The 13093-nt window shown below is 35.3% G+C and overlaps 1 pseudogene; it reads left to right on the plus strand.

Moving 5' to 3' along the window:
• The first annotated feature begins 273 nt into the window (after positions 1-273).
• Positions 274-8034, plus strand: LOC111693188 (annotated as a pseudogene).
• Positions 8035-13093: the final 5059 nt, after the last annotated feature.

Raw genomic sequence — 13093 nt, forward strand, 5'->3', positions numbered from 1 at the left:
GTTAAAAGGGTCAGTTAAGTCGGTCTGAAAACTACCGTATACACTACACAGTTTCAACATGTGTTTTTGAATCAGTTTTAACGGTTGATCATGGATGAGGTATTGCTTTTGTCAATAATGTCAGTGTGTTTAGCGAATTTTAAAAGAAAGAAATGGAATGTTCAGCGCTCACGATGGTCAAGAGAGTGGTTATTAAAAAGAGGGAGGTTCTCCCATGTAAATTTGCTTCGTGAATTACGTCATGAACCTGAAGACTGGCGTAATTACTTAAGAATGGATATGGAAACATATACATACTTGCTGCAGTTAGTAAGCCCACAAATAAAAAAAGAGAACACGCACATGAGGAAGGCAATTACACCCCATGAGAGGTTAACAGCTACTTTAAGGTTTTTAGCAACAGGCAGAAGTTACAGAGATCTTGAAATCAGCACCATTATATCAAAACAAGGACTAAGTCGTATTATACCGGAAACTTGTGAAGCTATTTACACTGTTCTTAAAAAGGAATTTTTAAAGGTAAGTAAGATACATATTTAAAAAATAGGATATAATCAAATTTTACAACGTAAAACATAATATAATTGGTAGAAGTGGAAAACAAAAGTAATTCTATGTTTTAATTCATCAAAGTTAAGACGAATTTCCGTCAAAAGTATTAAGATAGTGACCAATAGTGTTAGAAGCAGAATAATTCGGGTAGTCAGTGTCGGTTCTTATGTTGGATGTCCCAGCCATCCTTTGTTGAAAAAAATTAGCCCCACTGGGTCCTACCAGAAATGGTTGAGAAAAACCTGTTGACATTTGAACTGTTTGTTCTCTAGAGGAAGTATTGCTCGGTCCACAATTTATCACCTTGAAATCTTTGGTCAAAGCTTCAATTTCTGCCTCAAAAACTACATCATTGATTAATTTTTGAGTAAATATATTGTTTTTCTGTGAGACCTCGTAATTTATTTGCAATGTGCTTTCCAAACACATCGAATGAATCTTCTTGTCGAAGATTTTTTAATCGTTCTCCAGCTAATTGCAACACTTCACTAGTTTTATCATTATTTTCGCGTTGCTTGCGTTTCTTTACACTGGACGACAGCGAAGTGGAAGAAGATGATGCGGGTCCTGAAAACGTTGAAGGCTCCCCTGCCGTTGTAGGAGTAGGAGGGAGTGATAATTCTGACAACGGATGTTCTTCTCGTTCTTCCTGAGGTAGTTCGTTCTCTGTCTGAAAAAAAAAAAAAACAATTGATTGTTTGTTGATAGAAAACAGGCAACATAAAATAATACATAGTTTAATGGACATATTTGTAAAAACTATTCTACTTTTTCTATTTTTAGTTCCCGACGACAGAAGAAGAATGGATTGACATCGCCAGTGGATTCGAAAAAAAGTGGCAATTCCCTCACTGTCTAGGTGCAATAGATGGAAAACATATCAGAATTGTACCGCCTCCACAAAGTGGCTCCTATTATTATAACTAAGAAAACATACAGGATTGTACTTATGGCAATTGCAAATGCAAATTGTGAGTTCGTTTACTGCGATGTGGGCACAAATGGCAGAATATCAGATGGAGGAGTTATTGCTAACACAACTTTTTTTGAGAAATTAGTGCAGGGAAATCTGAAAATTCCTAAGTCAAATAAAATGCCAAACAGTGAAAATATATTACCTTACGTTTTTGTAGGTGATGAAGCTTTCGGATTACGTTGTGACTTTTTAAAACCCTACCCAAGGGATAAGTTAAATAAAGAGACAAGCATTTTTAATTATCGTTTATCAAGAAGTCGACGTGTAATTGAAAATACGTTCGGCATAATGGCATCCCGATTTAGAATTTTTCCAACTGCAATTAATTTAAATATAAAGAACATTGACACAGTAGTTATTACATGCTGTGTGTTACATAACTTTTTGAGAAAAATGTGCCCTCAAAGCTATACAACTCCTGAGGTATTAGATCGTGAAAATATAGAAGATGCATCTGCACCCGCACCAGAACGTGCTGATTTATTTACTTTCTGCAACTCTTTACGATAAACTGAATGAAAAGAGTTAATTTTTTTAGTTATAGTATCTTTCGTCGCCAGAGGGATCTACCTCCTGGCACTTCTTGACCAAAACCGCATATGCTTGATTTTTTTTTGTCTCTATCACTATAACCGCTTGATTTAACTTGCCATAGACAAGAATAACTTTGGTATAACTCAATAAACTCCGTAAAAAAGTCATGAGACCATTGACGTAAGTCCGACATATTAAAATAAAGTAAACTTACAGACTCACACACAGATTATGACTGACGAAACTGAGTTAATAAACAACAGCTAAAACGGACAAACGTCTACACGCTGGAATTGTACGGTAAGACGATCGTTTTATCGGTGAAATAATGCCCCGGCCCATCAGTTTTCTAGACGGTCGTCCGTTTCGATTCAGTTGGTCTACACATGATGTTTTACTTGATCCATTTTAACTGAACAGGCAAGACGTAAGGTAAAATGGTATGTATGTACCGGGCTTAATGCCTGCCATTCACACGACGAGTCTGTTGGACCCAGTCGGCCGACCCATCCTATCGTGAATGTAATAGCACCGACATGTCGTTATGGTCGCAGGTCCGCAGAATCAACGAACGGACTCAGACACGACTCGGACTGATGCGTGCTGATTTATTATGTGTGGGCAGTTTGCAACAATGACTGCGACTGGAGTCTCTTTACCGTTTTCTAAAAATGTCGTTCGAAGATAATCGTGAATTTTGGGAAGAATTTATTAGTATTTATAGAGAAAACAGTTGTTTATGGGACGTAAAAAGCTAGGAGTACAGAAACAAACAAAGGAGAAATGCGGCTTATGAAAATTTGATGTTAAAATGCAAGGAAGTGTTTCCCAAAGCTACAAAAGAATTCGTTACAAAAAAAATTTCATCACTGAAATCTTCATTTCGTCGCCAGATTCGTCGAATGAATGAAGCGAAAAAAAGTGGTAGTGGAGCGGATGATGTACCAGATTGCACACTTTGGTATTTTGACCTATTAAGTTTCCTTTTAGATCAAGAAGAAGTAGCGGTATCATCATTAAAAAATGATGAAACTGAATCTCTGGTAAATGTTTTCAAATATTATTTATTATTATAACTGTTAATTATGCATAAACATCCGAAGCCAAGAAAAAAATTAATAAACAAATTTATGTTGAAAATCAACTGCACCCAAACTATTATAATATTTTTTATATTTGTTGCGTACGTCCTTAGCATTAACATAAAGTGATATTTGGGAAGTAACGGCCAAGGATATCAATTCTGTTGCTCCTCGCCAATCGCCTTGTTGTATTTTTCCGGTCTTAGGATCCTCTATATCAATATTGTGGTGTTGAATATATGATGGACTTTTCTTTCTTAAAAAGTTATGTAAAACACAAGCTAGCACGATGTGGTCAACTGTTTTTAAATTTGTCGCTATAGGTGTTAACAAAACTCTAAATCTATATGCCATGATGCCAAATACATTTTCAACTACACGTCTGGCACGGGAAAGTCTATAATTAAAAACTCGTTCTCCATACTTAGTATTATATGATTGGCTATATTAAACTTCATTAAATTTGTCATTAACGGAAATGCTTCATCTCCTATAAATATGTAAGGCAGTTTACCATTAACGCCCGGCATGTTGACTGGTTTTGGTATCTTTAAAGAATTTGACAAAAATAAATAATAAAAATCAGTATTCTTTATAACACCACCATCTGATATTCTTCCGTTAGTTCCAGAAGACACGTAAATAAATTCATAATTCGCGTTAACAATTGCGAACAATACAATACTATAAAATCCTTTATAATTGTAATAATAAGATCCACTTCCTGGCGGCTGTTTAACTGCTACATGCTTACCGTCCATAGCTCCTAAACAATTTTCAAACTGCCACATATTTTTAAAATCCCTGGATATTCTTTCCTATTCTTCTACCTTGGAGGGAAACTGAAAATTAAATTATATGTTTATAGGTTACGCATGATCAATCTACACAAGATTCGGCATCAGAAACTCCCCCACAGACTCCTCAAACTTCTTTCTCACAGAAACGCAAGCAAACATCAAATATTTCCTTCGCTAAAAAAAAGGAAAAGTTTATTGACGCTGGATTGAAAGCCCTGGAACAGTCTCAACATACTATAGAGAAAGAAGACAATCAAGAAATGTTGTACGGAAAAAATGTAGGTCAGCAACTAGAAGGCATAGAAGACAGACAGAAATTCATTGCACAAAGGTTAATATCGGATGTATTATTTTATGCTAAAATGAATTATTTGCACGAAACTTCTACAATAAACATACCACCTCATACGAATTATCCTAACTAATTTCAATACAGGCCACATCAATCAACACAACATATTCCTCCTCCACAGCAACAGCATGCACCACAGTACTCTCTTCCCCAGCAGCAGCAGCAACCACTCCAGTACATTTCTTCATCACAGCAGCCACAACAGTCATCATGCACAGCTTCACAATCATCATACACATCTTCACAAAGACAGGCAAACTTTAAGTGAATTTCTGAGAGTTCAACGGTCAAATGACTAGTATTTTATTAATGTTACAGAAAAATATGTTTAAGTAGGTAAGTTCAAAATAAATATCTCGATAACAAATTTTCTTGATCCTTTCTTTTGAAAATTAAAATGAAAACCTTCACACACAAACACGCGCATTTCGTTTATAATTTGTTTGCCCTTCCTTTGTCCCTTAAAATTTTTCATTTTATATGCTATGGAAAAGGATGTAAAAACAAAAGTGCTTCTTAAAACCATTATTATCGTATTATTCATATTTGTGAAATATGTAAAAAAAAATAATTGAGGGACATTATGTATACGAATACTCTGTATATAAAAGTGCATGGGGGAGCAATAACTATGATAATAATTATTACTTACATAAATATTTTCTTCTTAAAACTTTGTAAATGGCAACACACGTTTCTGGAATTATTTTCCCAAGTAATTGGGGAGATATAACGCAGCTATACTTTAAATCTTCAAAACTTCTTCCCGTTGCCAAAAACCTCAATATCATCATTAACGTTGCTCTGCAGAAACGCCATCTCTCATGAAAGTATTTTGTTTTTGAATTAAAGGTTTTACTAAGTCAAGTAACTCATTAAATGTATTATAATCCATTCGAAAATAGTTTACGAAATCGGGAGGTCCACATGATTGGATATCTTGTAGCAAACGTAAATGAGTATACTGATTCCTTTTGCGTAACCATTCCTTTGTCCACACTCGTTTCTTTTTTTTTTCTCTCTGCAGAAATTACTACTGCTCCGACAATTGCAGCAATTTCGATTTTTCGTGATAACGGCGGCATGATATCTACGCGTCGCAGTGGTTCGTCGTCAACTGAGAAATACTGATAATATCACAACTGCCCGGTTAGTGTATGGAGCAGAAAGGATCGGTCCGGGTCTGGTCGCAGTCGTAAGTCGTGTCTGAGTTCGCCTAGTGAATGGCCCGCTTAAGAGTTGCTCAAATATTAATGGACTATTTGACATGTTAAAACCTGAATTGTTTCAACAATAGCTGTATGCTACAAAGTTAATTAGTTGATATGATGAGAACACTAGAACTTTTAAGTCACCATCATTGGCTTTGCATATGGGAACCACTTTGAAGACCGTTTGTGATGTGGCATATATAAACTTGTCCTAGAGAAAAGAAATATACCCCACATTAAATGGAATAATGAGGAAACTAAAAGAAGTAAGATTAAAGACATACAAAAAATGATCACGAACCACTGGTGCAGTGAAATATCAAGCCTAGCATTGAAAAATTTAAAAGAAAATAATTGGGAAAAGCCAGTGAAATTACCTTTAACCAGTGACATTCAATTATTTCATCAATTCCTTAATGATAAGGCTAATAATGCTTATATGATGTTAAATGATGGCATTTACATAAAACAAAATTATAGGATTTTAACTCAATGTGTTTTGGTTTTAACAGTCATATTTAATAGAAAACGCGTTGAGGATGTTCAATATTTAAAAATTGAAGCATACAATAAAGATTACTGTAAGTTAAGAAAATATTATTGACTTGCTGAGTCCTGTGGAAAAAATTATTTGTAAAAACTTTAAAAGAGTAGTTAGCGGAAGTAAGGGGTCTAAATCTGTGCCTATATTATTTCCAAAAAAAAAATCAGCAGTATATAGAATATTTACTAAAATTAAGAAAAAATGATCATGTTGTACCATTGTTAAATGAATACTTGTTCGCAACCCAGGTTCAGAAAATCGATGGATAGCTGGAGGAAAAGTTATAAGAAAATTTGCCGCAAATTGCGGTGCCAAACATCCCGAACCTAAACCTCTACATACAAGATTCAGAAAGCATATTGCAACTACACTTCAGATCATGACTTTGGAAAATGATGAAATAGAGCAAATAGCCACATTCATGGGGCATACCAAAAAAACACACATAATTTTACAGGTAGATATTGGATTTATATATTTTTTTCCAATTATACAGGTATAATTCAAAATTTGTATTGAAATTTTTAATTGCTTTTATACATATTCAGTGTGTCCCGTTTTCAGGTTAACACCTCTGGAAATGTGAGAAGACTGTGGACTTTCCGCAAGCCAATTTTTTTTACAAATAGTACCCTGAAAGGAGGTTATATTCTACTAATCATTTTATTGATGTAAAAATGCCTTGGCCTACTTCGATTTTTTAAAAGGGTCGTTTTTCGAGAATGTGGTATTAGGATTTTTTATCAAAAAGATAATACTACCAGGCTATTCAACACCCATCAAAATACCCATATACCAAATTTGAACAACAAATGTCTATGGAGTGTTTTTTATGTGGTGCCAAACTTCGAAAAATTAGACAACTGAAAATTATAATAAGCAGGTCAAAGATTGCCATAAAAGTGAAAACATGTACAAAGTACAAAAAAAAATACAAACGCTATAAATTTGACACTTTTAATTGCGGCCATAGTAAAAATAATTAACGTACAAAAAATGTAGGTAATGAATTATAAATATTAAGTTAAACAAAAAATTGGAAAACAATCTAATTAAATTTTAGTTTTCTCGAACTATGAACTTTTACTTTTGGGGGTTTATAAAACAAAAAGTTTATAAAAACAGACCAAGGAATTTGGATGACCTAATGAATTGCATAAGACAAGCTTGTGCAGAGATTACTCCACAACGGCTATGTAAATTATTTTTAAATTTAAGAGGACTGCAAAAAAGTGTTCGACTCGAAGGACGTTTGGTGGAAAACTAAAACTTTAATTAGATTAACGTTTTGCATTTTTTTTGTTTAACAACTTAGTATTTATAAACCATTACAAGTTATTATTTTTATAATTAATTAATAATAATTAATTAAAATAATTAAAAATATTAAATTTTTAGTGTCTATATTTTATCTTTGTCCGATTGGTATTTGTTTTCACTTTAATGGCAATCTTTGACCTGCTTATTATAATTTTTTATTTGTCTGATTTCTCGAAGTTTGGCATCACATAAAAAACACCCATTAGACATTTGTCGTTGAAATTTGGTATATGGGTATTTGAACGGATGTTGAATAACCTGGTAATATTATATTTTTAATAAAAAATGGCTAATGCTACTTCCTTTTGTCACATCAATAAAATGATTTGTAGAATATAACCTCCCTTCAAGGTACTATTGGTAAAAAAATTGGCTTGCGGAAAGTCCACAACGTTCTCGCATTTCCAGAGGTGTTAACCTGAAAAAACGGAACACATTATATATACATATATATATTTTTTAGATTGCCTCAGGATATTTACCAGACAGAAAAAGTGGAAAAAGTTCTTGTTATTGGAAAATGGGAAAGGACACGAGTTGCATGGCAAAAATTTAAATGAAATCGACTTCAAAAATGATATTTATTATAGCTCAGAATCTGAGAGCGATGAACCTAGTGAAGAACCCATAGCTGAAAAAATATTGCATGCAGTAGAAATCTAAAATGTAATTAGGGATGAAGTGACCAGTAAGGAATTAGTACGAGCTCATCACCCAAATTGTAAATTTACTGTTTTATTAAAAATTATATTACTGAATTATAATTTTTAGTTACTGAAGATGTTAAATATATATATATCAAATTTGAAAGTTCCCGCTGTGCTCTGCCAGCGCCACCGGATATATATGTGTGTAAACATTACTTGTATGTATAAAGTAAAATAGAAAAATATATATAGGCCAGTCTGTGCTAAAACTCGAAGAGTGTTTTATTTAACTTTACGATAACAGGTTATGGGTCCGGAACCACGTTGTTAAGAATTGAATCTAGTACTTTTAGTTTTGTCGCCGCCCTGCGGGCCGCACTGTATCAAATAGGGACATTTCACCCACCGCTCAGACGGAGCGGGGAGAAAGAGAAGGAGAGAGCGTACAGCTGTGTGTGGATGTGACGCCGTAGTAGGCAATGAATAAAAAGTTAGAAAAACCTAATCAGTGTATTAATAACTAGCCGTCATAAGGGCAATGCTAGACATATTTTGGTCCATCGAGTCGGGTGCCAGACAGCGACCTACGGATAAAATACGTTTCGATTGAAGATTGAACGACATCACGAGCCGTGTCCATTCGCCGCCATCTTGCCATCCAGAAGACAGTCATTATTCAAGTCAAGAGTAAGTCCTGTCCCATATTTCCTAATTACCTATGAATTGGTACACGTTCGATTTGAAATAAATAATTAAATTAAATTAATAATATGGCTGCAAATTTAAAAGTGCAAAGAGGCCAAATAAAGGTCAGATTAACCAGGTTTGAAACCTTTTTCAATGAAATTAATAAGGAGGAAATAAACCCGTCCATAATTTCGCAATTAAAATTAAGAGTAGATAAAATTCAAGATATCATTGATGAATTTGATGTCATTCAAAATGAACTAGAATCATTAGATGAAACTGAACAAGCAACAAAAGATAGAGAAATATTTGAAAATTTATATTTTGAGCTTGTTGCTAGTGCCAATCAATTAATAAATGATTATATAGCGAAACAAAATTCAAATAGACCAGAACAGGCTACTGTAAGTACGATTAATACTAATAATGATCGCGAAGTAGATTTTATAAAACTACCTACAATAAAATTACCGTCGTTCGATGGCGACTACCAGAGTTGGCCTGAGTTTAAAGAATCCTTCAATTCCTTAATTGACTCATATCCGAAATTAAAGGATACCCAAAAATTTTATTATTTGCGCTCCTCATTAAGCAAAGAAGCGTTGGAAATTATAAAATCATTAGAGGTTGTAGGTGACAACTACAAAAGTGCATGGGAGCTTCTTGACGAACGATTCCAGAATAAAGCGCTAATGATTCACAACCATATTAAAAGTTTGTTCGAAATACCGAACTTCAAGAAGGAATCTTTTACAGAGTTGCGTCAGTTATTTGATAACTTCAATAAAAGACTAAGAGCTCTTGAATCTTTGGGAGAGGAGGTAAAATACTGGGATAGATTAATACTATACCTGTTAACGGAAAAATTTGATCCTATTACAAAACGGGACTGGGAACAGTTTTTGTGTGAAGATGAATTGCGTACGTGGAAAGATATGCATAAGTTTTTAAAAGGTAAATGTGTTGTTTTGGAAAAATTGAGCAAAATTAATATTGAAGATAAAGATAATAAACAAGATTTTAAAAGAAAACGTAATAGTAGTAGCAGCTTTCTTACAAATCAGTCAAATAATAATAAACAATTAAAATGTAATATTTGCAGTGGAACACATACCGTACATAATTGTCAAACATTTTTACAGTTATCAATTAGTGAGAAAATTAAAGAACTAAAAACTAGAAATTTATGCTTAAATTGCTTTAATCAAGGACATCCTTCGTGGAAATGTAGATTGTCTAAATGCGCGAAATGTAATAAGCCACATAACACGTTAATTCATATCGAAAATTATGGGTTTGCTAACACGTCCGATACAAAAGAAAATTCGAACTCTGAAAATAAGAATGTAGGATCATTCAATGCAGATAATTCCGTGAATTCTAATCAAGCAAATCAAAATAATAATGTGACTTTGTTCGCGAAAAATGGTGTAAGTGAAGCGTCCAGGGTGAATTCCGATTCGCAAACCGTTCTTAAAGTACAGACGCCGAAAAATAATATAAACAATGAATCGTGTTCCGCCGATTCAGAGGCAGGTGGTCAAGCACTATTGTCAACCGCTCGGGTCTATCTTTCAGTAAACGGAAAATTAATTCAAGCACGTGCTCTATTAGATCCCGGATCTCAGAGTCATTTTATGTCCGAAAGATTATTTAAAAAATTAAATCTGCCTGAAATTAATACCGAACATTCGGTTGAGGGTATTTCCAATACTACAATAAAATTAAACCGTAAGACCAGTGTTACACTAAATTCGAGCTTTAATAACTACAGTAAAAATATAAATTGTTTGATACTTCCGAAAATTACTAAAACAAATTTACCAACATATTCGTATGATAAAAATCTATTAAATATTCCAAATTCGGTGAAAAATAATTTAGCAGATCCGTATTTCAATAATTCAGATGAACTGGATTTACTGTTAGGAGCCACCCTATATTGGAATATAGTCAAAAATGACGTAATAAAGTTAGGCAACAACCTACCAACACTTCAAAATACTGCATTTGGTTGGATAGTAGGAGGGTTTTTACCATTTCCGCAAAATAATTATACTGGTTTAACTATATCTACGTGCAATTTAATTAAACATTCTAAAAAGGATGAATCAANCCTCAAAAGGTAATTCACTATTTTTTTTATTAAAAATAATAATATTAAAGAATTATAATTTTTAGTAACAGAAGAACATACAAAAAAAAAGGAATTCGTAGTAAATGGTCCAAAAAAGAAAAAGAACTAGTTAACAACTATTTTTATCGCCACATAAAATCAAAAACAGCGCCTCGGAAACATGAATGTGATGAATTCTTAACCAAGTATAAAAATGACTTCTTAGATAAAGATTGGGTAAAAATAAAAACAATGGTTTACAATATTTTCAGGCAAAAATAGTTATGTAATAACGAATTTTTAATAAAAGCAATAAAAATAACTTGTACTTTAATATTCATAAAAATACCTATTATACATTTCCATAATTTTCAAGTGCAAATATAATTAAAGCATAAAACAATGTATAATATGCATAATTAAACAACTCTGTTTTTTTATAAATGTAAAAATACAGTGTGTCCGAGGATGGAGAGAGAAAAAATATTTTTTATTATTTTTACAATTAGTCATTATAAAAAGTTCTGCTTGAGAAAATTAATTCACAATTGTGACGTCTATTGTCACTATGACGCCTGAGCGGCGGCGGTTTCCTCGGGCGCCAGTTCCTGTTTTTAGTGCAGAAACACCACTACGCGGGCGGCTACAGTGAAGACACGGTATGTCCAGAGGGTCTAGAGAGAGTTAGACTTCACACAGGAATAAAAGTCACACAATTGGAATATATTTACATTTATTCAGTCCAATTCTACCTATTTACACTATTCTACTCTATTGCTAAACGGTTATGGTTATATACAGGGTGACTACGGAAAACGGTAACGGCGGTGCGGTGTTAAGCGGTGACCTGACGAAAGCAAAGCACAGCAGAGCTAGCGGAACGGTTAAGGCGGTAAGCGGTAGTGCAGATACCAGAAAGAAGGAAGCGATCTAGCAAAGCAAAGCTACAATCAATAACTATAGACTAGACTTGGCTACTATCTTTACACAAAAGCAATAAAACAGTAACAGCGGGGCTCCTCAATCCTGGCAGGCGGCTGGCAGAAAATCTCTGAAAGAAAGATGGATTAGTTACGACCTGCGTTTCAACTCATAGGACAGAAAGGGAGGAAAGGATGACAACATCCTATCAGCCGAACGCGCAGTTAGGTTAAGTGTACCGGAAAGAGACAACAGTACACCCAACCACGTCGTACCTGAAAGAGAAACGAGATTAACTACGACCTGCGTCTCCACTCATAGAACAGAAAGGAAATGGGACACGACATTCTATCAGCAGAGCGCGCAGTTAGGTCGAATGCATCGGACAGTGACAACAATGCACCCTTCCTTGTCGTATGTCGGCGGTTCGGTACGACCTGCGTTTCAACTCATAGGACAGAAAAAGGGGGAGACAACATCCTATAAGCCGAACTCGCAGTTTAGGTCCAGTGCACCGGACAGAGACAACAGTGCACCTTTCCTTGTCGTGGTACGGCGGATACTGAAAAGAGAAGCTATGATTAATACAAACGGACAGCGGCCAAGTCTTTACCTATGTTCCCTAACTTTGACTCACTTCTTTCCTGGGCACGTCTGGTCGGTCGGAACGCTGGAACAGGACTAACTCTGCAGTACAATTACCTCGTCAGGTCTCTTGTCACCTCAAGAGACTTGCGCATTGAATATGCGCGGTACCTAACTTACTTCGGCGGTCTTCGGACTGGACTGGTGTTGGCGGCGGCTGGAGATGAACTGACTTCTCCAAATTCGTTTATTTTCTAAGTCCCTCGTCTTGGATTGGCGGCTGCGCAGTTCGTCTAAACTGGACTTGTAGAATTCTCACCTACTTCCAGCGGTGACGTATCTTCGGGAAGGGCGGCTGGTGGCTCGACTGGATGCGACGACGGCTCCTGGTAGACTAAACCTTTGAATACAGCCTGTCTGCTATATTCGTACGGCGAATCCTAGCGGCTGCGCAGTTTCTTCAGGCTGGACTTAGTGAAATCTTACCAATTCCTTCCTGGTGACGTAGGTCTTACTGGAACGGCTGACGGCTGGACTGGTCTCTACGATGCCTCGTGGTGAACTGAAATGCTGACGGCGGCTTAATTCCTAGGTCCTGGTGACGTTTCGGTAGCGGCTGCGTAGTTCTCCTAAGCGGGACTTGTAAAATTCTTACTCAGGCGGTGACGTATCGCTGGCTAGACGGCAGGCTGAAGCTCGGCACGACTGATTCCTTCGCTGGCAGGTAGAAGACTGGCGTACGATTATCATCGCGGTGTGAATTTGC

Source organism: Anoplophora glabripennis, unplaced genomic scaffold, assembly GCF_000390285.2.
Source record: "Anoplophora glabripennis isolate ALB-LARVAE unplaced genomic scaffold, Agla_2.0 scaffold119, whole genome shotgun sequence".
Lineage (NCBI taxonomy): Eukaryota > Metazoa > Arthropoda > Insecta > Coleoptera > Cerambycidae > Anoplophora > Anoplophora glabripennis.